This window comes from Callorhinus ursinus, unplaced genomic scaffold, assembly GCF_003265705.2.
Source record: "Callorhinus ursinus isolate GAN/ISIS: 27379988/994484 unplaced genomic scaffold, GSC_fseal_2.0 scaffold1, whole genome shotgun sequence".
Lineage (NCBI taxonomy): Eukaryota > Metazoa > Chordata > Mammalia > Carnivora > Otariidae > Callorhinus > Callorhinus ursinus.
The window spans coordinates 40,825,927-40,840,679 of NW_027397063.1; the positions used below are offsets into that span (position 1 = coordinate 40,825,927).

General features: G+C 35.0%; 1 protein-coding gene and 1 pseudogene across 1 annotated transcript in view; both read left to right on the forward strand.

Moving 5' to 3' along the window:
- ZPLD1 (zona pellucida like domain containing 1) overlaps positions 1-14,753 on the forward strand; it is a 211,316-nt gene that overhangs the window by 89,284 nt on the left and 107,279 nt on the right. The gene's annotated exons all lie outside the window — the stretch shown is intronic.
- Positions 11,626-11,758, forward strand: LOC112834891 (U4 spliceosomal RNA; annotated as a pseudogene).

Consider the following 14,753-nt stretch of genomic DNA (forward strand, 5'->3'; position numbering starts at 1 on the left):
TTGAGAAAGATGGGTATCAATTCTTCTTTATTTATTTTTATTTTTATTTATTTAATTTATTTTTTATTATTATGTTATGTTACTCACCATACATTACATCATTAGTTTTTGATGTAGTGTTCCATGATTCATTGTTTAAATGTTTGATATAATTCACCAGTGAAATCATCTGGTCCTGGGCTTTTCTTTGTTGGGAATTTTTAAATTACTGATTCAGTTTCCATATTAGTTATCAATCTGTTCAGACTTTCAGTTTCTTCATGATTCAGTGTTGGTAGATTGTATGTCTAGGAATTTATCCATTTCTTCTACGTTATCCTGTTTGTTGGGGTACGGTTTTTCATCCTAGTCTTTTATGATCCTTTTTATTTCTGTGACATCAGTTGTAATGTCTCCTTTTTCACTTCTGATTTTACTTATTTTAGTCTTCTCTCTTTTTTTTTAGTAAGTCCAGCTTGTCAATTTTGTTTATACTCTCAAAATACCACCTCTTCATTTTGTCAAATTTTTCTTGTTTTCTATTCTATATTTCATTTGTTTCTGCTCAAATCTTTATTATTCTTTTCCTTCTGATAACTTTGGGCTCAGTTTGTTCTTTTTATGGTTCCTTGAGGTATAAAGTTAAGTTGTTTTTTATTTTGAGATCTTTCTTCTTAATTAGCATAGATACTTATCATTATAAGCTTCCCTCTTAGTATTGCTTTTACTGCATCACATAAGTTTTGATAAGTTATGTTTTTGTTTCCATTTGTCTCAAGATGTTTTCTAATTTCTCTTTTACTTCCTCTTTTACCCATTGGTTATTTAAGATTATGTTGTTTAAGTTCCACACATGTGTGAATTTTCCAGTTTTTCTTCTGCTATTGATTTTTAGTTTGATTCCACTGTGGTTGGAAAGATTCTTGGTTTGATTTCAGTCTTCTTAAATGTGTTAAGACTTGTTTTTTGACCTAACATGTAATCTATCCTGGAGCATCTTCTGTGTGTGCTTGAGAAGAATGAGAATTCTTCTGCTATTTGGTGGAATATTCTGTATGTCATTCATTCAGTGATTCATTCTTTTATTCATTTAGGCAACAAACATGTGTCAAGTACCTTCTAATTTGCAGACACTGTTCTAGATATTTGGAAGATGTCAGTGAACAAAACAAAGATCCCTGCCTTCAAAGAACTCACTTTCTAGTTGGAGGAGACCTAAAAGAAGCAATAAACATGAAAAGTAAGTAATGCATAGTATTCTGAAAGTGATAAATGTGTTGACTCTTGACTACCAGAAAAATCTGTTGATTAAGCAAAATAAAGTTTATTTGATCTACTGTAGTAAGGGAGAACACTACCTTGACAGAGGTAGTAGTGTCTCAAATGTGACAGATCCGTAAAGGCTGTTTATCATGCTTGGGGCCTGGAATCAAGTGGTTTGGTTTAAGATGTATCTTTCAAGGTGGAAAATCCACTGGGATTGGACAGAGTTTGTAATATAATAGGATTAGTGGAAGGATTCTTGAAAAGTAAACTGTTGTTTGATAAGTGTGAACAGTCTATTGCCTGATAGGAGAGATAATTGCCCAGATGAGTACTTTTGGGTTTAGTCAGTTTGCATTTCCTGAAACAAAGACTGAAGCTGTTTATTGGATTAGAGTATTATCTTCTGGAACAAAAATGTCCTGTGTCATGTTCATATTGGGGTTTCAGGTTTTGGTTCTGATGGGTAAATCTCTGTGGATGCAGATGGCCTTAATTCTCAAATGCTGTGGAAGAAAGAAAATGGAGAACATCAGATAAAGTTATTGACATGCCAGGGGGTGGGCAAATTATAGCATTAAATTGGGTGGTCACCATTGGCCTTGCAGTGGAGGTGAATTAGGAATAAAGACTTGTAGATGGTAAGAGAGTTAGCTAAGTTCGATGTCTGGTTTGTCTACTTTATTATATTTCTCTAGATTTAGCCTGGGTTGAAGTTTAATCTAAGCTGAGTTCTATATTTTATAGTGGTCAAAAAAATCCTACTTTGTCCTTACTTTTTGCCAAGAATTTCTAATGGAAAATATGTTTTGGGTTTGAATTTTCTGTAAATTCTCTCAGTATGCAGCTTTATTTCAGTTGGAGAAAGTTGGTTTAAATGTAGGTAAATAAGAAGTTCAAGGAAGGGTAAGGTGTTAAATTTAAACATTTGTCATAAGATCAATTTTGAAATTCTTTTCTCCTTTCATCTCACTTTTAGTTAACTGAGGTGTGCTTTAAATCTGCAAAGGAGACTTTTTTCTTTTTCTAACCTGTCTTAATTTCTGTCCATTAGCAGTGTCCATTAAGATAACCATTAGCAATGTCCATTAAAATAACCATTAAAATAACCAACTGGTAATTTTTGCTTTTGCTTAACAAAACACTATATTCTCCATTTTTTCTTTGTTTCCATAACCTTTCTAGAAATTTATTTCAACTTTTACATTTTAAGAAATATTTCATGTTGTGGATATTTTTTCTTTTTCAATCTTACGATCTTGGTGACCGCTTAGCAGGAAGATTTGTATTGTCCCTCAACCAGTATCGTGGGAAAATCTACCTTGAAATGGATCTATTTAATTTTTTCAATAGCTAATGTAAGCCAGGTAGATACTTTTTGTTCTTCCCATAAGCCACTATATTCAGAAAGGAAATAATTGGGAATGAATTATTCTCATTTATAATTCAGCAAGAGATTTTTTTTGAGATTTTCTTTCCTTTTCACAGTGAAGACTATTTGTCATAGCAAAGCTAAAAACCAACACACTGCAGTCCAGTGTTAGATTTATCTTTGAGCCATAAATGGACTTTTCTTTATTGAATAGATTACTGAAACATAGATGCACTCTACTAGCCATATGTTATTAAGGCACACTGTGTAACACTGGGATTTCAAATGAAAGAGACAACACATATGTTGAATCACATCAGATGTGGGTTGAAGAAGAGAACTTATGGTGTCATTCTTTCTGTAGTTATAACAATATAAATTCATCCAAATTCAGCAGAAAGAGAATCTTATTTCTCTCCCAATAGAATATGAGTTAAAATTAGAGCAGGTACTGATATACTAATTTGCACTGCTGAACACACAGTGGGTAGTCATTAAATATTTGTCGAGTGATTAATTGACTTCTATTCTTACAGTTGGAGAAACAGATGAGTGATACATCATTCTGATTTTGTCCTTGGCTCTGTCATACAAGTTTATGCCACTTAGTTTTCCATTACCATGTACCTTCCACCCTAACATATCCTTGTGAGCCTGGGCTCGAGATTAGAGGTGAAAAAATTTCATTCTAACATGGAAACATGCATTTCAGACTTTTTAAATTCTCCTTAACTAGTTCTATATTTTATTGGTATTATTAAGTCTTTAGATTTGTACTTTTTATTGCCTAGTAAAATTTTACTTAAATCTTTTTTCCTTTTGCCCCTATCTGTGTTATATTTGTATTAGTTCTCATATATGTAACTACCATTGATTGGAATCTTCCTAAGTCTTACAATAGTTCTACCATTATTTGGATTTTCCAGATAAGGAAGCTGAGAATTAAAGATGGAAAGGAGGCTGTCTAGTTTCATAAACATAGCTATTATTTTTTCAAATACTCTTTATGTCAGAAGAGTTGACCTGAGTTGATACTGCTAATATAATTGTTCTTGTTCATCTGCTTACCAGCCATATTGCCTTCAAGCTCCTCAGGGACAGTGAGACATTTCCTCTGAATGGGGGACTTAGATATCACTGGAGGACCACTCTTTGGTGGCCTAACCTAATTTCTCCTTTTTGATCAAGAGGCATATCTTCCATTAGAAACAAGTATCAATAAGCTTGAATAACTAGAGTCTCCTAATATCCTCAAGATTTGTACAACCCACAGTTAGCAGAAAACTCAGAATCCTTACTTAGTGCCTCCTAAGAAATTGTCTGGCTGACCTGAGTATGGACACAGCTAAGCTAGATCACTATGCTTGTAGCCAAAAGTCAGAATAATCTAAATCTCACACATGCTTGTCATGGTATAATCTTTTTCTAAAGGATACAGCAACCCAGGCATCATCCCAGTCAACATCCACTGGTAAAGTGGGTAGAATCTGTGACATATTGCTAGCTAATTCTTTGCAAGTCTTCTGCAGCAAGAGACTCAAGTGAAAGAATTTGTGAGGGTTATCTAAAGAAATAAAGGCCTATGATTTTGTTGCTTGTGTATGCCATCAAAAAGGGAACAATTACGAAATTCCATATAATTCAAACTATTTGTTAGTATTAAATAAAATCCAACATCTTACAAAGTCCTTGGCCAATTATTTCAACAAGTAAAATGGTTGCCATGCATCACGGAAAATAAGATTAATACTTTTACAAGTCACATTTCCCATATTTACTTGTGTTCTATTTTTCCGCTAATTTCCCTGTTCAACCTAATTTACCCTTGTGCCCATGGGGCAATTCTAATGTACATTGCTTGGAGAAGCCATGATAAACTTTTCTTGACATTAAATTGCTTACAAAAATACAACTGCTGTGTATTCAAGCTCAGTATGGCTATAAGTTTGAGCATAGTAAACACTTCTGCTAGACTTCCTATTAGGAATTTTACAGTGAGAGGTGTTTACTAAAAAATAAACAAAATATATTTTCTTCTTTTTTTTTTTTTAAGATTTTATTTATTTATTTGACAGAGAGAGATAGTGAGAGTGGGAACACAAGCAGGGGGAGCGGGAGAGGGAGAAGCAGGCTTCCTGCTGAGCAGGGAGCCAAATACAGGACTCGATTCCAGGACCCAGGGATCATGACCTGAGCCGAAGGCAGACGCTTAACGACTGAGCCACCCAGGCTCCCAACAAAATATATTTTCAAGTCAGAAATAGATTTTATACTTGTCATGGTTAAGTGACAATGAATAAGAAATATGTGGGCAGAAATAACATTACCCATTTGCATTTAAGAAACCCAATCATGGTCAATTGTGTTCGCTGTTATTACAAATTGCTCCTCAAGGTTCCTGAGTTTCAGGTCATCTGGGACACACAGGGCAAAATGATAAAATAGGTGAATTTGCCTTGACAAAAAATTCTTTCTTCTCTTGCTTTTAGTAGGGCTTCTGCTTTCATTATTCCTTTAAGCTCCTTCATTCAGTTATTATCTTTACACTTTAGTGTGAATTAACTTCTTGTATTCCTTTCCTGGTATATTTTCATTTTAATTCTCTTCTCTGACTGTGTTATTGGAGACTTTACCTACAGTTCCAGGAAATATAGGATTCTGATCTAGTTTCTGTTATGTAGACTGGATATATGTTAGTATGCATTTCAAACTTTTTCTAATTTCTTTAGAAAGAATGTATAGCATTAGCTGCAGTTTCTCTCCTAATATCCTCTTCTCATTCCAGATTATATTTATGACTAAATGTATATTTATTTGCTTTAAATTGAAGAACATAGCACTTTCTTGTAGATCATCACTGCAATAATTGTTTTTCTTATCTCTCTTCATATTTCACCTTAAAATAAATAAACTTTTCCATTTCTAAACTTTACCTGGTCTCCTCTTTGTTACATTTTCACAAATCTATTATTTTAAGCATTTTTCAGTGGCACACCATATATTCTAAAGCAAAAAATAGCCTCTGTAAGAACTTGAATACATCTCTTGATGGTCAATAGCACATTAGTATTATTGATAAAACCCATAATATTTTTATTTTAAAAGAAGGACATAATATCTCAAAGATAAATGTCAGTACAGATAAAAATAAAGACATCATGGGACAAATAAAAATTTAAGTTAGAAAAAAAAGCACTGAATTTTAAATGTTTTTCCATCTTCTCAAATGATGATTACTATGGTATTATTGGTTATGAGGGCTCAGCAATTTGGAAAAAAGATTGCTGTTCTTTCTTAGTGCTTTAATTAGAAGAGGCAAACAAGATAAGCACTCCATTGAAATACAATGAAGTTCTCTTCCTTCCAAAGTGCTTCTGTGGTGGTGCCCACTTTGATTTCATTGCAGTCTTTCAGGCTCCACCCTCAAGCATGGTTTTGCTGCTCTGATCGTTAATATTGACATAAAACCATCAATACACAAGATAACTTCTATAAATAGGATAAATGTGTTGTCAAAAATTATGGAAAATATAATGCTACATACAATGGCAGTTTTCAATTTACCCAGCCTTTGTCTGCTTCTCTCTCCAGTTTTATACACACACACACACACACACACACACACACACACACACACACACACACTCATACCAAGGAGACCCTGAGAATATGGTAAAACTCTAAGTTCACTGTAAGTTGGGGAGGTGATAGCCAGAGTTTACCAAGAAGCAGGCTTTGGAGAATTAGTAAACACTCCTGGAAGGGAAGGGGCAATACCTGCATGCCATAGCTCCTAAGCAAATTTTTGAGGATGTGTTCATGCCATATCCATCCCCATCTCAGAGGTCTGCCTTGACTTATTTTGAGAACCACTGAAGCTCTGTTTATTTTCAGGGACTCCGTTTCCTTTGGGTTTTCTCCTCCCAACTTGCATGAACACACCATTCTGTCCAATATTCTCAGCTTATGTAGTATATTCCTCACTGTATTTGCATACACTCTCTCTGTGTAGTTGTCACACCCTTTATATTTACTCACATCTCAATCCTTTAGTCTCTGCTTGCCTAGCTTCTCCACTGGTGAACTCACTGGATCTTGCCACTTATAGAGTTCAGATCTATTATTTACCTCATTTCTTCAGATTGCCCAAACCCTAGATACCATACCTATCTTCCCAGATAGGCCATATCCTAATTCCTTGATAAGCACTTGCAATTAGGAAAGAATTTAAGAAGCTCCATTCTATCTATTCCAGTTTGGCTGAGACTTTGCTGTGACTCACCTTCCTTATCTTTTGACTGAGGATACAGTCATTGAACCATTCTTGCTGGGAGACTCATCTGGAACATTTGTCCTTTTTCTGATTACTGAGACTTTCACATAGCTCTTATGTCACAGTTCCCTCTGACAGAGAATAGGTCTGTTACACCTGATTTTGGGAAGCCAGGATCATGTTTTGTGCTTCCATTTATAAAACTTGGCTTGTGTATGTTGCCATTTCATGTTTTACACTAAAATCCTGAATCTTCCCCAAAGATCCATTTAAGCCCAGGGGCCTCACTTCCTTCCTAGGGATGGAGGCCAGCTCTTAACATCTAGCAACCCACCCTGATGCCTATTGTCAATGTTGGTTTTAGCGTATCACTACCACCTAATTCTCTCATTGCTGTTTTCACCTACCTCTTGGCACATTTCATACTCCTTAGAAATTGAAGGCTAGTTAATTACGCAGTCATGCTTGAGACTGCATGATCCCTTGGCCACTGTGTCTTGCCCTTCCAGACTCTGCCATTTTCAAAGCTTGTTTCCATGCCTGTCCAGTTCTGTGGGTTTTATGTCTACCACCATTTCTCACTTGACTGTCTTATTTTAAGTAAACAACTATACCATGCCAATTAGGCCTTAGATGTGAGAACATATCTTGCTTCATATGCTGAAACACCAATCATATTTCATAGCAATTTTAATGTACTACTGATATAGAGACAATCTTTTTTTGAAATTTATCACAGAATAGAATCATTGAGAAAGCTCACTTTGCTTTTTCCTCCCACTGTTGTTTTGTCCTCCCCTTAGTCCATACCTCTATGATTTCACCAAGTCATCCATCTCTGATTTTGCCCACTGTCTATCAGTGGCTACCATTCTTCACCAAAGTCAGAGATGTGTAGTTACTTGGTAGGCAAGACCTTGTACTATTCCTAGAATGAAATTTGATTCAGAAGGATTTTTAGCCTTCATTCAAAACAGGAGAACTAGATACTGGATTTGCTTCCATATCTTGGCAGTTGTAGCTGAATGGATAAAGATGTGATGTTTGTATATATGTGTATGCATATATATGATGGAATATTTTTCAGCCATAAAAAGATCTTGGTATTTTTGACAATGTGGATGGACCTAGAGGGTATTATGTTAAATGAAATAAGTTAGATAGAAAAAGACAAATGCCATGTGATTTCACTTACATGTGGAATCTAAAAAACAAAACAAATGAATAAACAAACAAAAAGCAGAGTCAGAGAACAAACTGATGGTTGTCAAATGGGAAGGAGGTGGGAGATGAGCAAAATCGGTGAAGGGGAATGAGAGATAAAGGCTTCCAGTTATAGAATAAGTAAGTCATGAGAATAAAAGGTATAGCATAGGGAATATGTCAATGGCACTGTAATAGCATTGTATGGTGACAGAAGGTAGGTAGACTTGTGGTGAGCACAGCATAACATGGAGACTCATCAAATCAGTATGTTGTACATCTGAAACTAATGTAACACTGTGTGTCAACAGTACTCAAAGCAAACAAAACAAAAGAAAACAAACAGATAAATAGAACAGGAGAATTGTTCATCTTCCTGAGTATCATCTCAGACTATCTTGTTACTAAGCTGTCATTCTTTAAATTCAAGTCCATAGTCTTACATTTTTAGCTGACTAGGTTGCTGCATAAGTTGGAGGAAAGATATCCCCAAAAGAAAGCTATCTGGAGGATTACAGCAGTCTCCTATTCAAGATGCCCTGAGAATATGCTGGAAGAAGGGATTGGAATCTCAACCTATTGACTACTTCATTCTTTTGTACAAAGAATATTATTTTTCACAATTTCAAAAAATTAATGAAAATTACCTCAGGTGCATGTATTAGATTGACAAAGTCTGCAATATGTTTCAATTTGCCCAAATTATTATGCGTATGTTATACACATATATAATAATTATATTTATTTGTTATTTATCATATCTTATATAAATCTCAATATTACAGAAGGATAAAATAGGAAAATTTGTAAAACCTAGTATTATTGAAATCTGGTACCTAAAATTGTAAAAATATGTCTTAAGTTGATATAGAAGCAAACTCATATTAGAATTAACATGAAATTAGAAGCTTGATCCTCTGCTTATAATGGCTATGCATATATTGGCACCATAATTGGTTCTAAGTCATGGTTGGATTTTATAAAACTGAGGATTTGTGGGACTCATGTGTTGATAACACCTAGATATATCTGCAAATTATGTTATATTATGAACTGCTTCTATTCTCTTCTACATTATATATATATATATATATATATATCCTAAAAGCACATTCAGGTAAATGCAATCTTAACTAAGTTTTGTCTAAATTAGGTGACTGTTGAGAAAATATATAATGAATTCATATATCATATATTTAGCATAATGAATTAAAGTTATAGAGTTTTCTAATTTATCAATATATTAGGAGTTATAAAATTAATTGTATGGAATTTGTCAATGTATTGATATATTAGGAGTTGTGAAATTAAAAATATTTAATGGTAGCTACCATTTGTCAAGTGTTTAGCATGTATTAGGTATTTTATCTGTATGAAATTGGTTCATCCCAGGACCACACTATAAGGCAGATAATTATTTTACAGATGAAGAAACCAAGATTTAGAGAGATTAAAGATCATGACTACATCACTGAGATAAGGAGGAAAGGAGCTGGGACTTTGCCAGCCTTGTATTTTTACATCATTTTTCACATTATTTACATCATTACCTCAAACACTCCAGACAGAGAACAAGGAATAAGGCTCATGACCACTTATTAACATCGAGGACATCTATACATCAGTATTTTGGTATGGAAATATGCAAACAAAATCCAATCCTGATTAAATATTCAGTGAAAGTGATTTATGATTCAATGCCAGTATCAAGTAGGTGAAATGAGAGTGTTTGAAGCTACATAAAGGTATGAGGCAGAATAGCCACTGAGACTCTACACTAGATCTCATACAAGTTCAACTCCAGATCGGCATGTCAGCTGAGAATAGCACAGTTCACATGGACCTGCTCTGTTAGAAGCAGTAGGGTCTATACCCTTACCCGCCATTGGAAGAGAACAGAATGGGAAGCACAAGAATGGGTCTGTTTGTCAAATCACCACACACCCCACCCCAGGGGAGTCTACGATAAAGACCAGTAAATGGAGGAAACACAATAACTTCTAATGTCTTCACCATTATCAAGGCCATTAAAAAGATGCAAAAAGCACAACAACTAACCACATTCATAAATAGTAAACTAGCCTTGGAGAAGGCAGTAAGAACTCAGTCTCATAAGTAACTAGATGTATGTTAATTTTATTGGAAGGAGAAGTAGACAAATATAAAACATTAATCACCATCTCAGGAGTGATTTATTTTGCATATATGCCTGCAGAGAAAAGGAAAGCTGTTTGCTTTTGGTAGTCTTCCAGCTCCTGCTTCCTTCTTGATCATCAGGGGGCTGCATTCATACATCTTCCATATGTCAATAATAGATTAGCTCTGATGTGGCCATCCTCTGCTTTTGTGTGTTCAGCCAGAATCCACTGACTTTCATGGACAGATGGTGGTGAGTTTGGTACTTGTGATAAAGCTTTATCACAAACAGTATGATGCAAGAACTGCCAGATGCTCAAGTTATTATTTCTCCCCTATTGTATATGAATGTTCCCCTTTCTTATTTTCTTTCCTCCTCCAGCTTTCATGAGATATAATTGACATATAACATTGCATAATTTTAAGGTGTGCAACATGATGATATGATACACATATATATTGTGAGATGTTTACCACAATAAGGTTAGTTAACATATCCATCACTCCACATAGTTACCATTATTTTGTTTGTGTGGTAAGAACTTTTAAAGTTCTATTTAAGATCTATTAGTAACTTATAAGTATATAATACAGTATTTTTAACTATAGTCACCATGCTGTACATTAGATCCCCAGAACTTATTCATCTTATAACTGGAAGTTTGTACTCTTTGACCATCTTCACCCATTTCCATTTCCCCACCCTCAACCCCCTCCCACTGGCAACCACCAAATCTAACTTCTGTTTCTATGAATTTGATTTTATAAGTGTGAGTGTGTGTTTTGGGTTCCACATACAAGTGAGATCATACAGTAATTGTCTTTATCTTACTTTACATAATACTCTCTAAGTTCACCCATGCTGTTGTAAATGGCAAGATTTTCTTCTTTTTTATTGTTGAATAATATTTCATTATATATGATTATCTCTATCTCTATCTCTATATCTACATATAAAATTCATCCACTGATGTACATTTAGATTGTTTTCATGTCATGGCTATTATGAGTAATGCTGCAATGAACATGGGGGTGCAGATTTCTTTTTGAGATAATAATTTCATTTCCTTTGTCTATATACCTAGAAGTGGCATTGCTGGATCCCACTTAGGGGATAGAATAATAAGTAATCCTATTTTTTATTTTTTTGAGGAACCTCCATATTCTTTCCCATAGTGGCTACACCAATTTACATTTCCGCCAAGAGGGCACAGGGATTCTTCACAACCTTGCCAGCACTTGTTATCTCTTGTCATTTGGTAGTTATCATTCTAACAGATGTGAAGTGATATCTCATTTTGGTTTTGACTTGCACTTCTTTCTCTGATGATTAGTGATGTTGAGCAACTTTTTCATGTACCTGTTGGCTCTTTGTGTATCTTCTTTGGAATAATGTCTTAGCTTTGCGCAGTGGCAGTATCGCAGCCAATGAGGTTTATCTGAGGCGCGATTATTGCTAATTGGAATAATGTCTTTTCAAGTCCTTTGTGAATGGGCTCCCTTCTAAGAAAATGTGGCTTTAATCAAAAATATGACTTTCTGAATTTATTGAGTGACATAGATCAGTATGTACATTGTATCCCAATTTAGGGAATCATGTTCCCATTAAGACTGATTGAGAAGTTCATCTAATATATTGATAAAATATAACTTTCATAGTCAGCTTGATTTTTAGTCTACTTGAGTGTCTCTGTGTCAAGATTTTTAGAAATAAAAGAAAACTTTAAAATTTAAAACTAACTCAAGCTACCCAGGAAATAACAATTTTATCTATACAAAGACCACCATGACTAGCAAAATCCAACATACCAAACCTGAAACCAAGAAGAGGGCTGTGGAGAGAAGGGTAGCTGGTGGGATGCCATTAGTTTGACTTTTTATTTTACCAGAAAATACCCAACTGCAAAATTTAATCACAGGAAAAAAGATTTTACAAAGGGCTAATATAAGGTAACTGCCTATTTTTAGAATTGTTTGGTCATAATTTTCAAAATGACCAACTCCAAAATACAATTTCTTGTTGCAACCTTGCTGACGCTCATGTTTCTGATAGAAAGTTGTAAATTACATATATTCTGTAATGCATATTTTTAAGCTTGTACAAATGAGAATCTGGTCTCTTAAAATTTATCAGGACATTATAACATTTGTAACTATTTCATTACTGCTCAAGACCTTGTTGCAACTTTCATTAGGCATGTCCTTGAAGGAATTCCCTCCTAAGAAACTTCAGCAGAGGTTATTCTTACTTTGGTGGGTTCTGTGTTTCGGAAGAGGTCAAAAGTGATTCTGGAATAAACAGAATTGTTAGATTGAGGATCAGAATGGAACCATATAACTTATATTGATGGGTGTGGTGTTTCGTATAGTTTGTAAAATAGCTCTGAGAAAAAATTCCCCAAATTAATTCTAATCAAGGTTTCAGTAACAACCTTCATCGGAATAAGGAGTTAGTTCTCAAATATATGAACTTTTTTGAAGGACATTGCTCGCTGGAAAACTGTTTCACCGTGTTTGTTAAAAATTCACTGACTTAAAAATCATTCAGTTTACCAGGAGACCAAAACCTAGGCACTGAACCGAGAGTATCTAATTTTAACTTTCAAACTCCCCTAGCCTAGAATTAGTGATCTCTTGCTCAAGGATGGAGTCTATATCCTGGATTAATTTTCATTACCCTGGAGACAAGTATCAGCAATATCTTTTGTACTTATAGTTGCTAAACCACAATCCAAGTTAAAAGTAGTATTATCAGTATGCCAAAAATGACAGGATGGGGAATTACTACATGACGGTAAAACTTATCTTCTGTAAAAATGACACAAAACACTTTTTACTTCCCAGGAAAGGATATAAAGTTTATTCTTATTGAAAATAAGTGAGAAAAATATTGTTATTTCTAAAATAACGGTGGAAATTGAAACACTTTAATACTTTTTAAAATGTCTACCCATTAAAAAATTCTGAAGTGCTTTTAAAGAGCAATAGAGTTAGAATACCCCAAACCATGCAAATTGAGGGGTAACACAGCATCAAATAACACATACAAATTGGTATTTGTATGGCTAAGCTAATGCCTGCTTTGCAGAAAATCTAGAAATGCTTAGATTCTTCACTCAAATGTGTTGGTTTCTTAAGCAAGATGTTTCATGTGACCTCTGGGAACCAGCACTCTTGGTCACACTGTGGTCCTTGCTGTAAGTGCCCTGTTCAGCTCTGGCTTATCATGGAGGAGCTCCTGTGGGCTCTTAAGCCAAGAGCAGCATTGGAACTTGTATATTGTCTGTGGTGCTCATCATGTCTTAGAGGGAATTGCTGATGTTGATGGTGCTAACACCTTGAACTTTCTCATGGAGATCCAAATTGGGGGAATAAGATTTACTTTTTACTCCTCTTTTTAAAATAAATCATTCTAGGATTGGCATAAGAGGCTGAGAATGGGACTGAAGAGCAATTTGAGAAGATAATTGCAGTGTGCGGCGTCACCTCCCTATCCTCTTCTTGGCCCAGTAGCCTTGCACCGAATATGTGGGCCCCACTCTCTCTTTTCCAAGGATCAGTTACTTTCTGCCCCCAAAAGTGCTTCTCAGTCCCCTATGCAATTAACTCTTGACTGTTAAGTGCCACCAGTTATCCAGAGCAGACTTGTGCAATCCTATAGTGGGTAAAACTTACCCTGTACACGATAAGAACCCTGATTTAGGGTTTCTGTTAATGAGCTCGCTCTTTACTTACCAGGGCTTTATGACATTGAGGTTGTTTACTATCTCTTATGAGATTTGCTCTAACCATTTAAGGATACAAGTTAGAAAAATTGTAATAAAAATCACAATAACTCTCATAATAGCAAATTGCTAACATTTATTTAGTCCTATATGCAACACATTGTTCTACATTGTGGTTTTGTGTGTGTGCGTGTGTGTGTGTGTGTGTGTGTGTGTGTGTGTGTTTTACATTGATTAACTCATTTAATCTCACAATAACCCTTTAAGATAGGTGCAATTATTTCTCCCATTTTACTGTGAGGACCCAGGGCATATAGAAGTTAAGTAACTTGCCAGAGGTCATGGATTCAGACCATGGTCATGCCAGAGGTCATGCCAGACTGGTTTCAGAGCCTCAGCACCTGATTACTCACAAGTGAAATTTTGCCTTTGTTACATATTGTTGTCTATTCCTAATTTTAAAAACAATTAAATGGATTTAAGGAATATTTCGCTGACATTCAATGGTAAGCCCCAGCAAGGCAAGACCAACCTGTTGTCTCTCTCCATGGTATCTCTGGCACCTAGTTTGTGCTTACTACAAAATAGATGAATGAATGATCTAAAAAACTTGTAATTGTTTTTTCTTATGTGACCTTCATTTTTTTCCCCTTGTCTTTCCAATTTCTATGCTTGTTTTAACTTGAGCTAAAGAATTGCTGAACAGTGCCTGGATTAGAGTAGTTCAAAACTCCTCCTCAATAATTTAACTAGCTTTCTGTTGCCTTTAATTACTTACAGAAGAATTGGGGCTGGTTTGGTT